Consider the following 14,300-nt stretch of genomic DNA (forward strand, 5'->3'; position numbering starts at 1 on the left):
ACCACCTCACAAGTCAAACATCGGGCCTTCTCCAACAGTTGAGCTAGAACACTAGCTCTAAGCTTGTCCATCTCATAGAAATAGTAGCTAAAAGATAACTTCTTCCATAGTTTGTCTTACAGCACACCAGCATAACTTCATCATTGTCAAAGTACCATATGTCGTGGTTTGCAGCCATTATGTTAGACATGAATGCGAAAATGAGTTTCCTGCTGCATCATACTTTTGAGAGGGCAAAACCACCACGTCATTCACGTGATCCAGTTGTCTACCACCTCACAATCAAACATCAGGCCTTCTCTAACAGCTGAGCTACCACACTGGCTGTAGGTTTTGTCCGTCTTATAAAAACAATAGCTAACAGATAACTTCTCCGATAATTTGTCTTATAGCATACCAGCATAACTTCATCATTGTCACAACACCATGGGTCCTGGTTTGCAGTCACATATTAGACATGAATGCGAGAATGAGTTTCTTCATGCATCATACTTTTGAGTGGTCTCAACCACCACGCCATTCATGTGACCCCAACAGTTAAGTTAGCACACTAGCTAAGCTTGTCCATCTCATAAAAATGGTAGCTAAGAGATAACTTCTCCAATAGTTTGTCTTATAGCATATTGTTAAAAGCATTTTGGATCCTACGTCCTCTCTCATATCCATAAAATATGGAGCCCACACTTTTTGTGAGAGTTAGCTCACGAAGAAGAGGTAGTATACTCTTTCTAGTAGCCTTCTCTCTCTTCCAACGAGCTAGCTGAGTAGTCGATGTTGGAGAGGCCCCGTAGATGCTTTCTAGTAGCAGGCCGATAGGCATTATTTAAACACTTCGTAGGCACTAACCCAGCTATAACATAACGACATCTTTTGACAAATGTAACACACAGACCCCCGGAGAGACAAACTACAATGTCGGCTGGTTCCAAGACCATCCTAGTTCCGACTCACTACTGGAAAACCCATCTTCAGTCTTAATCCCGGTTTTCCAATCGGGACAACCAAATCGAGACTTAAAATCGCTATCTTTAGTCCCGGTTGAAATACGGTCGTGCACAATACGTGGGATTCGAACCTAGGACTTATTGCATCGCGCGTATACGTAGCTTCCTTACCATCTCACCTGCACAACATATGTGGTTGAGAAAGAGATGCTTTCCTTTTGAAGTCATCCATGGGAACCTTTTAGTCACCCATGTAACACAAACCGGGACTAACACAATATATAAAAGTACTTTGATGTATGTCAGGTCGTTGAGCATCGATGGTGATTAATTATGTCCCAAATATTTTTGGTATATCCTGCTGATCGGTTAACATTATACCAGTTGATTTGATTGCGGTAATAGCAGTCAGTTAGAAGTTTCTGGCTTTATCATGCCAAGTCCGGAGTAGTATAAAGGTCATTGGACTTGTTCAGTACTGTTATATGCCTCGTATGCTCAATAAGGCTAGGGAAATAGTCCGTGGCCTCCATTGACATGTTAAATCTTGCATGTAGTATGTGAAGGATCAAAAATCCTTATTTTGTAAATCTACTATATATCTGCAAGGGGCACTGCATCGGTGTTATGCTGAAGCTTGCCCCCAACATTGTTATTTTAATGTTTTAGTTTAATTTGCAAGGAGAGTGCCATACGTACGTATGGGTCCATTTGGTTTATCTGGACTATTAGACCTTATTCATACTTCTCCACCAACCGGTGGTCTGGCATGGGTAAATAATTTAATTTTAGAGGTAAAAGTATAGAAAATTATATAAAAATTTGGGACCCATAGCTAATATTCAAAATTATTTACATTACATCATGCTCTCACTATTCTATTAAATATTTTAACGCAACACACATATAGATATGTACTCATCTTAAGTCGGATTGTGATAGCTTTAATTAGTAGTTAGAACGCATGGTGCAGCAGCCACATATAATATTCTTTGGGTACAAGTAGTTGTACTCCCTTAAGAAACAGCATCATAGTATGAAAATCTCACTACTAAAGAAAATTCCTCAATGACTTGAGGAGTTCCAATGATAAAGATTTGAGATAACCATGCGATCATTATCTTAATTGTACGCAATCCTCTACCTAGAGTGATTGTATGCAGAGAATCAATCTGATGTGATGACAAGGCTGCATTTTCTGGTTGACTTTTGACTTCTCCTCTTGGGAGAAATTTTCCTAATCAAATGGTTGAGACTACAATTGGGCAACAAAGATGAAGTACAGATTTCTTGATTAAAAGTTCTAGGCTTATTAGTACCAGTTGGTGTTATGACCTGGTACTAAAAGACCTTCGGGGACCCCTAATTTTGGATCTGGTACTAATGCTAACATTAGTATTAGCTCAAAAAGCAACCGGTACTAAAGTCGAGGATGAATGCTCATATTTCTAGTAGTGTCTAACTAAAAGCATGTATGCGATATGCACTAGACTGACTTATTTCCATGAAATGCCATAAAAGTAAATCTATCCATGCTCCTATGTGCAAATCTCTTTGATAGCACCACGTACAGTGTATAGGTAACACTTTGCTCGACAATCAATGATAATATAATACATAGCCCAATATCTCATACTCCATCCGTTCCAAATTGTAGGTCGTTTTGCCTTTTCTAGTTCATAGATATTATTATGCATCTAGATATAGTGTATGTCTAGATGCATAATAATATCTATAAACTTAGAAAAGCCAAAAAACACACAATTTGGAACAGAAGGAGTAGTACGTAGTAGAATATGGTGTGGTGGTTTAATACACTACAGGAAACAGTTAGTTTGCCGAGTGCCTCAGCCACTCGGTGAAGGCCCAAAAACACTCGGCAAAGAGTTTGCCGAGTGTAACACTCGGCGAACTTTCCCTCGGCAAATAGTGAATTTGCCGAGTGTCAAACATCGGGCACTCGACAAATGCTTTGCCGAGTGTCAAAAAATACTCGGCAAAACAAAACACTCGGCAAAAAGGCGTTGACGGACTGTCACGGTAACGACGCCTTTGCCGAGTGCCAAACGGAAGACCACTCGGCAAACGTTTACGTTTTGCCGAGTGCCTCCATCCCGACACTCGGCGAAGAGTCTAAATGTTGCTGAGTGCCGTCTCACAAACACTCGGCAAAAATTCAAAATGTTGCCGAGTGTCGTGCCCATGACACTCGGTGAACTTCTAGTGTTTGCCGAGTGTCGTGCCCATGACACTCGTCAAAGTAGTCACAGATTAACAGAAACTGGCCTCTTTAACACTCGGCAAAGTGTCCTTCCTCCTCCTGTAAAACAGATTCGTTACATATAAAGGACCCCTCTCAAAAAACAACCACAGAAGCATCACAGGCATATAAATTGCATCACAGGTATATAGATTGCTTCACAAGCACACAAATAACATTCAGAAGTACATATAGGTTATAGTCTAAATAAGTAATTCACAAGTTTGCTTAACACAATAGCCGTTCAAACAAGTCACTGAGGAGGATGTGTAGGTGGCCACTGCCACCAACATGATTCTGCATTGGATGCCACCAATTGATTCTGCACAAAGTTAAAGAGATTGCATTAGTCACTTCTCTAGTGTAAGTTTCTAGTGCATGTAGTTTCTAGTTTAATTCTAGATTGATTGTACGGTTAGAGTGACTCACAGGAGTAGCTGCCGGAGGTGGAGGTGGCGGGAATAGGTTCGGTGGCATAGGAGGTGGAGTTTGACCGAAACTCTGAAAAACACTCTTCATGTAATGGAACGTCGACTCCATCCTCTGCCTTTCTATCTGCCGATCTGCCTCGATCCTCGCCTCTAGGTCCTCCCGTCGCTTTCGTTCTACTTCCACCTGGGCCTACAATATTTCATGCCAATGTCTTATTGCAAAGCAAAAGGTATGTAAAAATCAACGAAAGATGAAACAAACAGAATTAACTTGCAGAGCCTGCATCTGTAACTGTGTAGTAGTCGGCCATGCCTGTATCGCGGGGCTAGAGTCCATGCTCCTTGCTCGGATTTGGGAGAGACTGGGAGTACTGGCAGTATCGATCACGCTATCTCCAATCCAATACTGGCCATGCTTCTTACCTCTTCCCACCCTCATCATAATTTCTACATCAATATCTTGAGAGCTCGGATCGAACTCTAGCACATGAACCTCCCTTGCCATTAATGTGTACTCGGTGACGCGGCTGTGGATGCTTGGATGGCTGTACGCCTCGGGTGGGTCCTCCAGGTTGAAGTCGATGTCGGCCGTTGCCTTGCCCTTTTTGGACATAACCCATGCCTTGAACCGGGAGCACTCCTAGCCATCATGTGATGACGTATGTGGAAAAACTGCAAAAGGATTAGAAATTATGCAGTATTGAGTGTAAGAATAAAGAAATGAATTTGCATACCCATTTTTCCTTGTGTTTATCAAGGCTCAGGCTGCCTTGATGGTGTGATGCATATGGCATCTACAGACGCCGCTCCCGGCAAGCAAGGTGGTTCTCCAACCACCCGGGCTGCAACCACACGTCCACCATTTGTTCCCAGCACCGGGTATAGGCTCGGCACCACCACGGAGGCACCTACATCATCAAGTGTGTCACATATAAAAAAAGAAATTAAGCGTAATTAATCTCAAAAATAGTAAATATTAACTTTCTGTACGTACCGCCATGAATTCTTCCTTGGTCAGGTTTATTGTCCTTGCCTCTTCTTTTTTGACCTTCATCCTTCTGAATTCAGCATAGAAGTCGATGGCCTGAACCCACGCCTCGTAGTGCATGTCCTTGACGAGCTTCTTGGTGGCTTGTTCAGTAACGGAGGCCGCCCTAGCCTCGAATCCCTCCTGGAATCTATAGAAATCCTGCGTATAGACACGTTGCATACAGTTATTATTTCAAGAATGTCCAGCGAAGCTGATGTATTAACCCATGTAGTGCTGCGAATACTTACCCACAACTCAGCCTTCACCCGCTCCGCCTTGTTGGCGAATGTCCTGTGGTCACGATCACTGACGTCGGCGGCAGCAACATAGTGGTCCCACGTGTAGGCCGGCTCCTCCTATCCGGCGAAGACCACTAGACTAGGGAAGTGTAGCCTACACAAAAGACCAAGGATGCCGTTGACCTTGCAGTTGTGGCCAGCCCCACAGAGCTTAATCCAACCCCTGCACAACTGATTAATATAAATTATTATTTTCTATTGTAATTTTCAACATATCAAAAGTACTGAGAATATGTAAAGGAACTTACTTTGCCCCAGTGGGTTGAATCAGTGGGTGTCTATGAAGAGGGATCGGTCGCCTCGGGAGGGACAAGGGACCTCGCAACCAGATCTTGGACTGCAAATCCTCTGCCTCCTCCCTTTCCTCCCTCTCCTGCTCCTTCTCCTCCTGTACCTCCGCCTCGTCACTAGAGGCGTGCGCGGAAGGTATCTCCTCCTCCTCAGACGACCGGGGCGAAGGTACAGGCGATGGGGGCCTCACCCCTTTACCCTTTCCTCGACCACTACCTCGACCCCTGCCTTTACCCAGGACCTGTGCCTCCCCCGTTTCCTCGACCAGCGCGTCACCCCTGCCTCCACCCCTGCCTCAACGCCTCCCTCAACCCCTCGATGCGTCTCACCTTGTACCTAACCCTGAAGCTAACCCTGAAGCTGCAGCTTTCAATTTTTTGTAAAGCACTACGATCTTCCTCGTACCGCCCACCATTGTAAACCAATCAGCATAGATAAATAAAACATACTTAGGAAGATATGCAAAATAAACTAAACATACTTAAATAATAACATGGTATGACAAATAATAAATAAATTAGTACGGTCCATACATGTATTACAAATAATCATCATGATCAGGATTAGCTGGATCATAAGTCTCATCATCACTGTCACGTGTGTCAATAAAATTATTCCCGTGCCCCGAAGGAGGAATGTCGTCATCAATGTCATGTCCTAACTGTAATCGCTAAAGTAATTCTAACTCCTTCATATTATGAACCAAGACAATTCGCACTTCACACAATACTTTGCTTCCGCATACACTTTCCTAAATAAGATGCATCCCTTCGGGCAAGTATGTATCTGCTCGTATGGCATCTTAAGTGCACGAAGGAGTTTTTGTGCCTCGTACATGGTCTTTGGCAAGATGTGACCCTCTGGGAGCAGGCTCCCAAAAACTATCAACATAATATCGAAGGCATCTTGACTCAAGCTAAACTGGGACTTCACGGCCATTAGACGTGCAATGGCATCTAGTTCAGAAACCTTGGTATGCCCGTGAAGGGGTTGTTGTGCCGCAGACAACATGTCATAATATGCCTTTGCGGTAGCCTCTGGCTCCTCCTCCCTACGTGCTTCATGATAGTCATCTAACATGTCTCCCACCCCGGCATCATCATCATATTCCTCGATCTCTCCCACGATCGGCTTCACTATGGTAGATCCACCTGATATAGTCTGACGTAAATCCGTTCCTAACAAGATGTTTACCCATGTCTAGTTTGGTTTGCCGACGCATGTTTCCACATTTGCTACACGAACGCATGTTTCCACATTTGCTACACGAACACCAAGTATCTCTTGGTCCTTTGATCCTTGCAAATGCCTGTTCCAAGAAAGCATCAATCTTGTTAATCCATTCATCGGTCAACGAATTCTGACTAGAGCGGCCCATGTACATCCACTGATGATTCTCCATCCTCTAGCATATAAGTGACTAATATAAAAAATCACGTTGCATCTACACATTCCTATACTGTCTATTAGGTGAAGATAGGTCCTAATCCCACCCGAGGATGTGTAGGTGGGTTTAGTTTCCATGGTCTACTCCGACCCGAGATAGAATTTCGGCAGCACCTCCCCGCTATTCTCCAAATACACGTCCTGGAATGGAGATTGTGTATCTGGAGAACAATAGGGAGGTGTTGCCGAAACTCTATCTCGGGTCGGAGTAGACCATGGAAACTAAACCCACCTACACATTCTCGGGCTGTCCAAAAAACATGGACAAATTGAAACAAATACAGTTATAGATATGCAAACATCTGCATATTTCCAACCGTATCTCTTTTGAACGGGAGACGCCTAACTAGGTTACGTGATATACAAACATCATACGGAAAGAGGGGTGTAGGATGCCTCACCTTGCTATCCTACAAAGTGACGACTCGAGGATGGTAACGTAGCCTCTCCTGCAAAAAAAAGAACATACTACTATCAAGTTAAATTTTGGACAGCACCTCCCCTGCACGTGGAGGTTTCCATAACCTGCATCAAATAAAATGGCACGATGGCCGACAACCACATCTACAGCAATGGAACGACACGATGGCCGACTTCCACATACAGTTCTTATACCTTAGATTGCTAAGTCAAACATCCTTTTCTAATTCCTAAAACAAAAGCCCTACCACCTCTCTATCTTATCCTTTCCTAATTACTAATTACTTTTGTAATTTCTAATTACTATTTCATCCTACCACCTCTCTACCCTTTTCTAATTTCTAATTCCAATTTTGTAACTTGAAGAACAAAGATTAATTACCGGGAGGGGTGCGGGACACCGTCCTAGAGAGGCTAGGGGACGTCTGGCGGTGGCGGGCGCGCCTGGGGCAGGGGCGCCGGGGCCGGGGGCGACAGGTGGGCCGTGGGCACCAGTGGCGGGGCCGCCGAGGTAGGGGCGCCAGGCGTGGCGGGGCGCGGGGGCCGTGGTGTGGCACTGGGTGGCGGGCATGGTGGGATGCAGGAGGAAGAGGGTGGCGGGCGGGGCGCCGGGTAGGCGGGGGTGGCCGCCAGCGGTGGCGGAGGGCGTCGACGGCAGCGGAAGTGATACGGGCAGTGAGATTCGTTTTGGCGCCTGAGTGTACATGGTGTCAGATAGCCGTGGGACTTAAGTCAGGTCATTTGCCGAGTGCCCGCGATCTGGCACTCGGCAAAGTCAGAAGGTTTGCCGAGTGCCAGATCGCGGGCACTCGGCAAAGTGAAGTTTTAATTTTTTTAAATTTTTTCAATCGGAACACACGCCTTCCAGCAGGCCCGTGTACATACTTTGCCGAGTGTGTAGCGAAAACACTCGGCAAAACATTATCTTTATCGAGTGTTTTCACTAGACACTTAGCAAAGTACACTTATATTTCATGTACACTTCTTCAATAATGTGTTTTACTATCCTTTTTCTGGTATACTTGGGAAAAACCTTGTCAAATTCACTCAACAATGGATAAATGATTTTTCTACTGATATTATTCCATTATCTCATGCAGTTATAGCTCAAATTGAATTTATATCTATTAAAAATTTATAATTGCATTTAATCAATAAAAATTATCAAACGGATCCGAAAAATTTGCAAAATTTGACATGAACCAATCTATATTGTATGTTGCCTATACAAAAATCTTTGAAGTCAAACCCCAATTCAAGTGTCACTTAGACTCCAAATCTTATCGGATCCTTTCTAACTTCTATGAATCCTTTCGGGAGATGAGTCGGTTTGTAAGCATCATATGTCAGAAATTGGGTGAAACCTTCTCAATTTTTTACCATAGCCTCCACATATAATATCATGACATCTTGACAAATCTTGTGATTTTTAGACTTCATTTGCTTTTTTTTGAATTTAACAACCATTCAACCACACGTTCGTGGTCGTGTTTTCTAAAAAAGATTTTCAAAATTTCTTTTCATTTCCTGGTTGAGACCTCAATCCGGATTCAATAATATGAATATGATTTTTTCACTAATTTTATTCCATTATTTCAATCACTTGTAGTTAGAATTTGACTTAAATAAACAAATTCCAATTAATGCTATCAATTCATTAAAAATAGCAAACAGACCAAAAAATAGACCAACTTTTAAGACGGATTACCAAATGTCGTATGTGGGGAGTAGAAAAAGTGTGGAGGACGGATTACACAAACACTGCCGAGTGCCTGTGGAAAACACTCGGCAAACTTCTAAGTCTGCCGAGTGTCTGGATGGAGCACTCGGCAAAGTACTAACGGCCGGCACACTGCCCTGACGGACGGCGCATGTGCGAGCCACGTGCTGGAGTTTTACCGAGTGTCAAATCGTTGCCGAGTGTCGTGTGGATTTTTGCCGAGTGTCTTATTTGCGACACTCGGCAAAGCTTTGCCGAGTGTATTATTTATGCCGAGTGTCCGCCAGTATACACTAGGCAAACAATGTCTTTGCTGAGTGCCCGACATAAAGTACTCGGCAAAGATTTTACACTCGGCAACGTTCCTGTTTCCGGTAGTGATACCATTTTGTAAGTTCAGGGGATGAGAGCTAGCTTAAATCATTGTCATTCCAAATATAGTATTTTTGAGTTAACCTTTTCACACGAAGCCAATATGAAAATGTAAGAGATATAGTATCCATTTATGGATCCGTACCACATGAGTTGTGTAGGACCAAAGCCCTCTAATCTAGCTATCAGAGGGGGGTGAATGATAGCACGAATCCTTCGTGCCCCAACTCAACTCCCGCCACAGCCGGACCACCTCCACTCCACACCCGCACCTCAACTACCGTGTTAACTCCATGCCGTGGTGCCTCCACACGCGCAGCCTCCGTTGTGCCTCCTTGCGTGCAGCCTCCGCGCTGTTGCACCTAGCTCGTGTGTGGACCGCTGCACCTCCTCGCCGCTATAGCACCCTCCGCTGAGAGCAAGGGCCAACACTGCCCTCGTGCAACCGCCAGCTGCTACCCCCGTAGCCCACTGCCCGAGCAGACTCGGCCCCGTGCTCGCTGGATCCGGTCGCAACTCATCGCTGCATCGCGTGCGCCCGCAGCAGATCCGGGCGAGCTCACAGCAGACTCGGGCAGGCCCATCTTATTGGGCCCTGTTGCGGCCATCCTAGCTGCCACACAGGGTTCCGGCGGCGGCACGGCAGGGTTGAGGGAGGAAAGGGTGGCGGCCCTTGGGTTGCGCGGTCCGCCAATGCCGCCTCTGAGAAGGAGCGATGTGGGGTTGTGGATGCAGTGGCCGCTTTAGTGTACAACTAGTTGCATCCTTATGCTACTACTTTTGTAGATTGCTGTTGTTTACAGCTCCGTAAATGCTTTATTTCTGTGTTTTCCTCTCATGATTGTTTTTTTAACTATTATTGTATCTCTGACATTTCCCTTTCAGTATATTATTTTTTCGTATATGCATAGCTGGGAGCCTGGGACATGTGCGGAGGTGCAGCAAGTACTACCTCCGTCCATAAATCTATAACATTTTCATTTTTTAAGTCCTAAACATGCAAGTCAGTACAAGTGCGAGTCTACACCGCAAATACAGATACTGTTTCCCTTTCCCAAAATTGTTTTAATGTAGGCGACCACACAACTTGCCCTCCACAACTTGCCATCCACACATGCCCCATATGCGTGCACCTAAATTACTGATTACTGAGATACGCACTCAATCACCTGATCAAATATAATCAAGTGTAGCTCGATCGCTAAGCCAGGCCGATGCACTCTATTTAAACCTAGCAAGGAACTTATAGCGAAGCAAACACATCTCGGAACACATAGACTACAACTAGAACGATACAGCCTGCGTGTGGGTGAGAGAGAGAGAGAGAGAATGGCTGCTGGTTCTCAGACTATCATAGCTCCCACTGATGCTGAGCTCCTGCAGGCGCAAGCCGACCTATGGCGCCACAGCCTCTACTACCTCACATCCATGGCGCTCAAGTGCGCCGTCGAGCTTCACATCCCAACTGCTATCCATAACCTTGGAGGGGCTACCACGCTGCCAAACCTGGTAACCGCACTATCCCTTCCTCAGACTAAGCTTCCATTCCTCCGCCGGTTGATGCGGCTGCTTGTCACATCAGGCATCTTTGCATCTGAAAGAGATGCAGAGGTGGAGACCTACCGCCGATCAACCCACTCTCCTGGCTCCTGGTAGAAGGTGTGGAAGCAGAAGACCACACCTACCAGAAATACTTTGTGCTCGGCACGGTCTCACGGCATTATGTTGAGGCTGGATTGTCTCTCGCTGACTGGTTCAAGAAGGATTTGCCTGCCTCGATCACTACCATCGCCATTCGAAGAATTACATGTTGTGCCACTCGTCCACGAGACTACAAAGCTCCTTGACGAAGAGCTTGACAGAATTGTCAATGAAGGTGTGGCTGCACATGACAATTTGGCAATTGGAACCATTATTCGAGAGTGCAACGATCTCTTCAAGGGTGTTCAATCACTGACTGATTGCTGTGGTGGTGATGGCACGACTGTGAGGGCAATCGTCAAGGCATTCCCTGACATCAAGTGCACAGTGCTGGACCTTCCAAAGGTTATTGAGACTGCACCAGCTCATGATTCAGTAAACTATGTAGCGGGCGACATGTTCCACTCCATCCCACCTGCTCAAGCTGTGATGCTCAAGGTATAAAATGATGGACAGCAAAAATAGGGGCTATTTCTTTCATGCTTCTATAGTTCTATACAAATAAAATCAAAATTCGGAAATAGAAATTTGTTTGTCAGATATAGACTCATCTTTTGCCTACATAATAACATATTAGATTATGAATTATTTAACTGAGATGACATTAATTATCTTCTGCAGCTTGTACTGCACTTCTGGAACGATGAGGATTGTGTTAAGATCCTGGAGCAGTGCAGGAAGGCAATTCCTTCCAGAGAAGAGGGGGGGAAGGTGATTATCATAGAAATAGTCCTTGGCCCTTCTATGGGGCCAATAATGTACGAAGCCCAACTCCTTATGGACATGCTCATGATGGTGAATACCAGAGGCAGGCAGCGGGATGAAAATGACTGGCGCGACATCTTTATTAAAGCAGGTTTCTCCGACTATAAGATTGTCAAGAAAATAGGAGCTCGTGGCATCATCGAAGTTTACCCGTAAGACTGCACACCCTTCAAAATATGTTCAATGTGTGGTTCACTATGGACATGACCATGTGCTGTGAGGAAAAAAATAAATGGAGAACCTCATTTCCTAGATAAAGTTTCAGCGATCTGAAAGCAGATGAGCTGTTCAGCTTTCTTGCATTGAGATCCATGTAGTTTCTGCTTGAAATGTACTAGAGTACTCTTCGTGGTTTCCAGTGTGCTATGTTGATTTGACTTCGACCATATATGTTTTATATGGTTGTTTGTTTATGTGTAAGTTATGTACAACCACAAGTTATCATACAATGTGTAATTTATTATGATATATCACTGCATAGTGTACCACTATATTTATGGTGCTGGTAAAAACAGGAAGCCCACCACGCTACTAAATTCTATATAAATGGATGGATAACTATTGAACAAGTCTTCCCTTCAACAGTATTTCTGTGAAAATGTGCCACGACAATTACTCAATCACTCTAGCGCGCATACCAATCCGGAAAGTCTTGCTCCCGAGTTGAAACCCTTACAAATCCCATGTCAAAATGCAACTCCTAACTCAATTTACACACGCAAAACCAATCTAGCTGCCCTATAAATCCGGTTTGACTAGTTGTTCCCGAAGTCCTAACTCGCTTATCCGAACTCCAAATTGAACATTATATATATGCATCTTGATCACCTCGAATTTACATTTGATCACCTCGAATTTACATTTTGAGCACTTTACCCAAACCGCTCTGACCGGTAGAACTACCAATTTTAGTCCTCAACAATTTTAATGTCATTGGATCTGTACATAGAGAGTAATACATTCTCTGTTGTCAATCCAATCTGGAATTTGTGATTTTTTTTTCCTTTCCATATATACACTCAACTACCCAATTCAGACAAAATGAACTCGGAGATTAAACTGTTCAGGCATGACAAAATTTCAAATCACGTTGACTTTTGATGTGCTGCAGATAACACGGGTACGTGCCCTTTGTAATACTACCTACGGTCAGCAAAGTTGTATTTTTCAGACAAGCAGAATCAGCAGCAAACAATTAGCCTTTTTCCCTGTCTGAAACGTCAACTTTTATTGGCTGGGGGAGGCAGTAACATCTGTTGAGCGAATACCAATTTTTACATTCCAAATTGGATAAAGAAATGTATAACACCGTCACTGACACAAATTAACGATTATTTTGCAGTCTACAAAATTTTATTTTGACATGCATCATCGTGGTTGTACCAAATGTATTATTATGTATATTTTTCCTTCCAACTAGAATAACGTCACCAATAATTTCAATTGGATAAATTGGAAACATCATAAGATAAAATAATCTAGTGTTCCGTGCAAGAGTTTGATTGTATAGAAACAATGACCATTTCCGTGTACATGACTCAGTATTCTTTTTGAGAATACATTTTTGTCCTCCATCAAATGTCGACCTCCTTCAGACACTGCATTCATTGATTTTTAACCAATCTAACTCATAGACCTAATTAATGAAAGGTATTCCCAAGCATATCATTCTGACAGTGGTGTGTATTCAGTAGACTCGGCGGCCATGCCGGAGGCGGCGACGCGGCGGCGTTGGAGCTCCGCCGTGATCCAGACCAACAAGCAGCTCGTAGAGCATCTACGGCACACGCGTGACACAACTGGACTCTCAGACGACGTGCACAACTACCACAATGTGTTGCTCACTGACAGCGGCCTTACGAAAACGGAGGCGGCGGACAGAGTCAGAGAAGACGGTGGCTTGGAGGCTCTGTAGTGGATGAGGCTGGGCAAGAGCTATAGTGGGGCTTGTAGAGGATTTTAAGGTGAAGGTTTGGGCGGAGGGAATCGGAGAGCGGTGGTCGACGGTGGCGTTCTTCACCAATGACCGAGGAAGGCGGTAAAAATGGAGCGGTGGCAGTGGATGGATAAATCCAGCCACCGGGCTCGGTATTTATTCGAAAACTTACCATCCAAGCTCACGCCACCCCTGCTTGCATGCACGAAGCTGTCCTCATGGCTCACTGGCGCGTGGCACGGGTGAAACCACCTCGGCTCACCAGCGGCAAGCAGCTGTGTGGCAACGCTACACTCCTCTGCTCCTTTCCATTTCCTTCCAATTCCACCCGATTCAATCTCATATTTTTCCGATTTTCCAATCCAAACTAAGCTGACTCCTTTAACCAAACTTGTAGATGAAACATCGAACATAAACTAATTGATTTGCATCCTAGCCTAGCCGATAGATCAACCAGTCTCTCGATTTGAAGTGCCATTCAGTTTTCAAAAGCTCCTTGATTCAGTTTTGTTAGCTAAGTTCCAAACAGTTTGAACTTACAAACTTTGAGGCCAAACCGGTCAAACCCTCATGCACACGCCGCAGGCGTGACTCATCCCCGATTTTAAGGCCAAACCAGTCAAACCCTCTAGCATGCCCCGCAAGCCGTGACTCACCGATGTCAATGCATGTCCAGCCTCCGTCA

General features: G+C 44.5%; 1 pseudogene; it reads left to right on the forward strand.

Annotated features, from left to right (window-relative positions):
* The first annotated feature begins 10,450 nt into the window (after positions 1–10,450).
* On the forward strand, positions 10,451–12,147 carry LOC117833850 (probable O-methyltransferase 2; annotated as a pseudogene).
* Positions 12,148–14,300: the final 2,153 nt, after the last annotated feature.

This window comes from Setaria viridis, chromosome 8 (assembly GCF_005286985.2).
Source record: "Setaria viridis chromosome 8, Setaria_viridis_v4.0, whole genome shotgun sequence".
Classification (NCBI taxonomy): domain Eukaryota; kingdom Viridiplantae; phylum Streptophyta; class Magnoliopsida; order Poales; family Poaceae; genus Setaria; species Setaria viridis.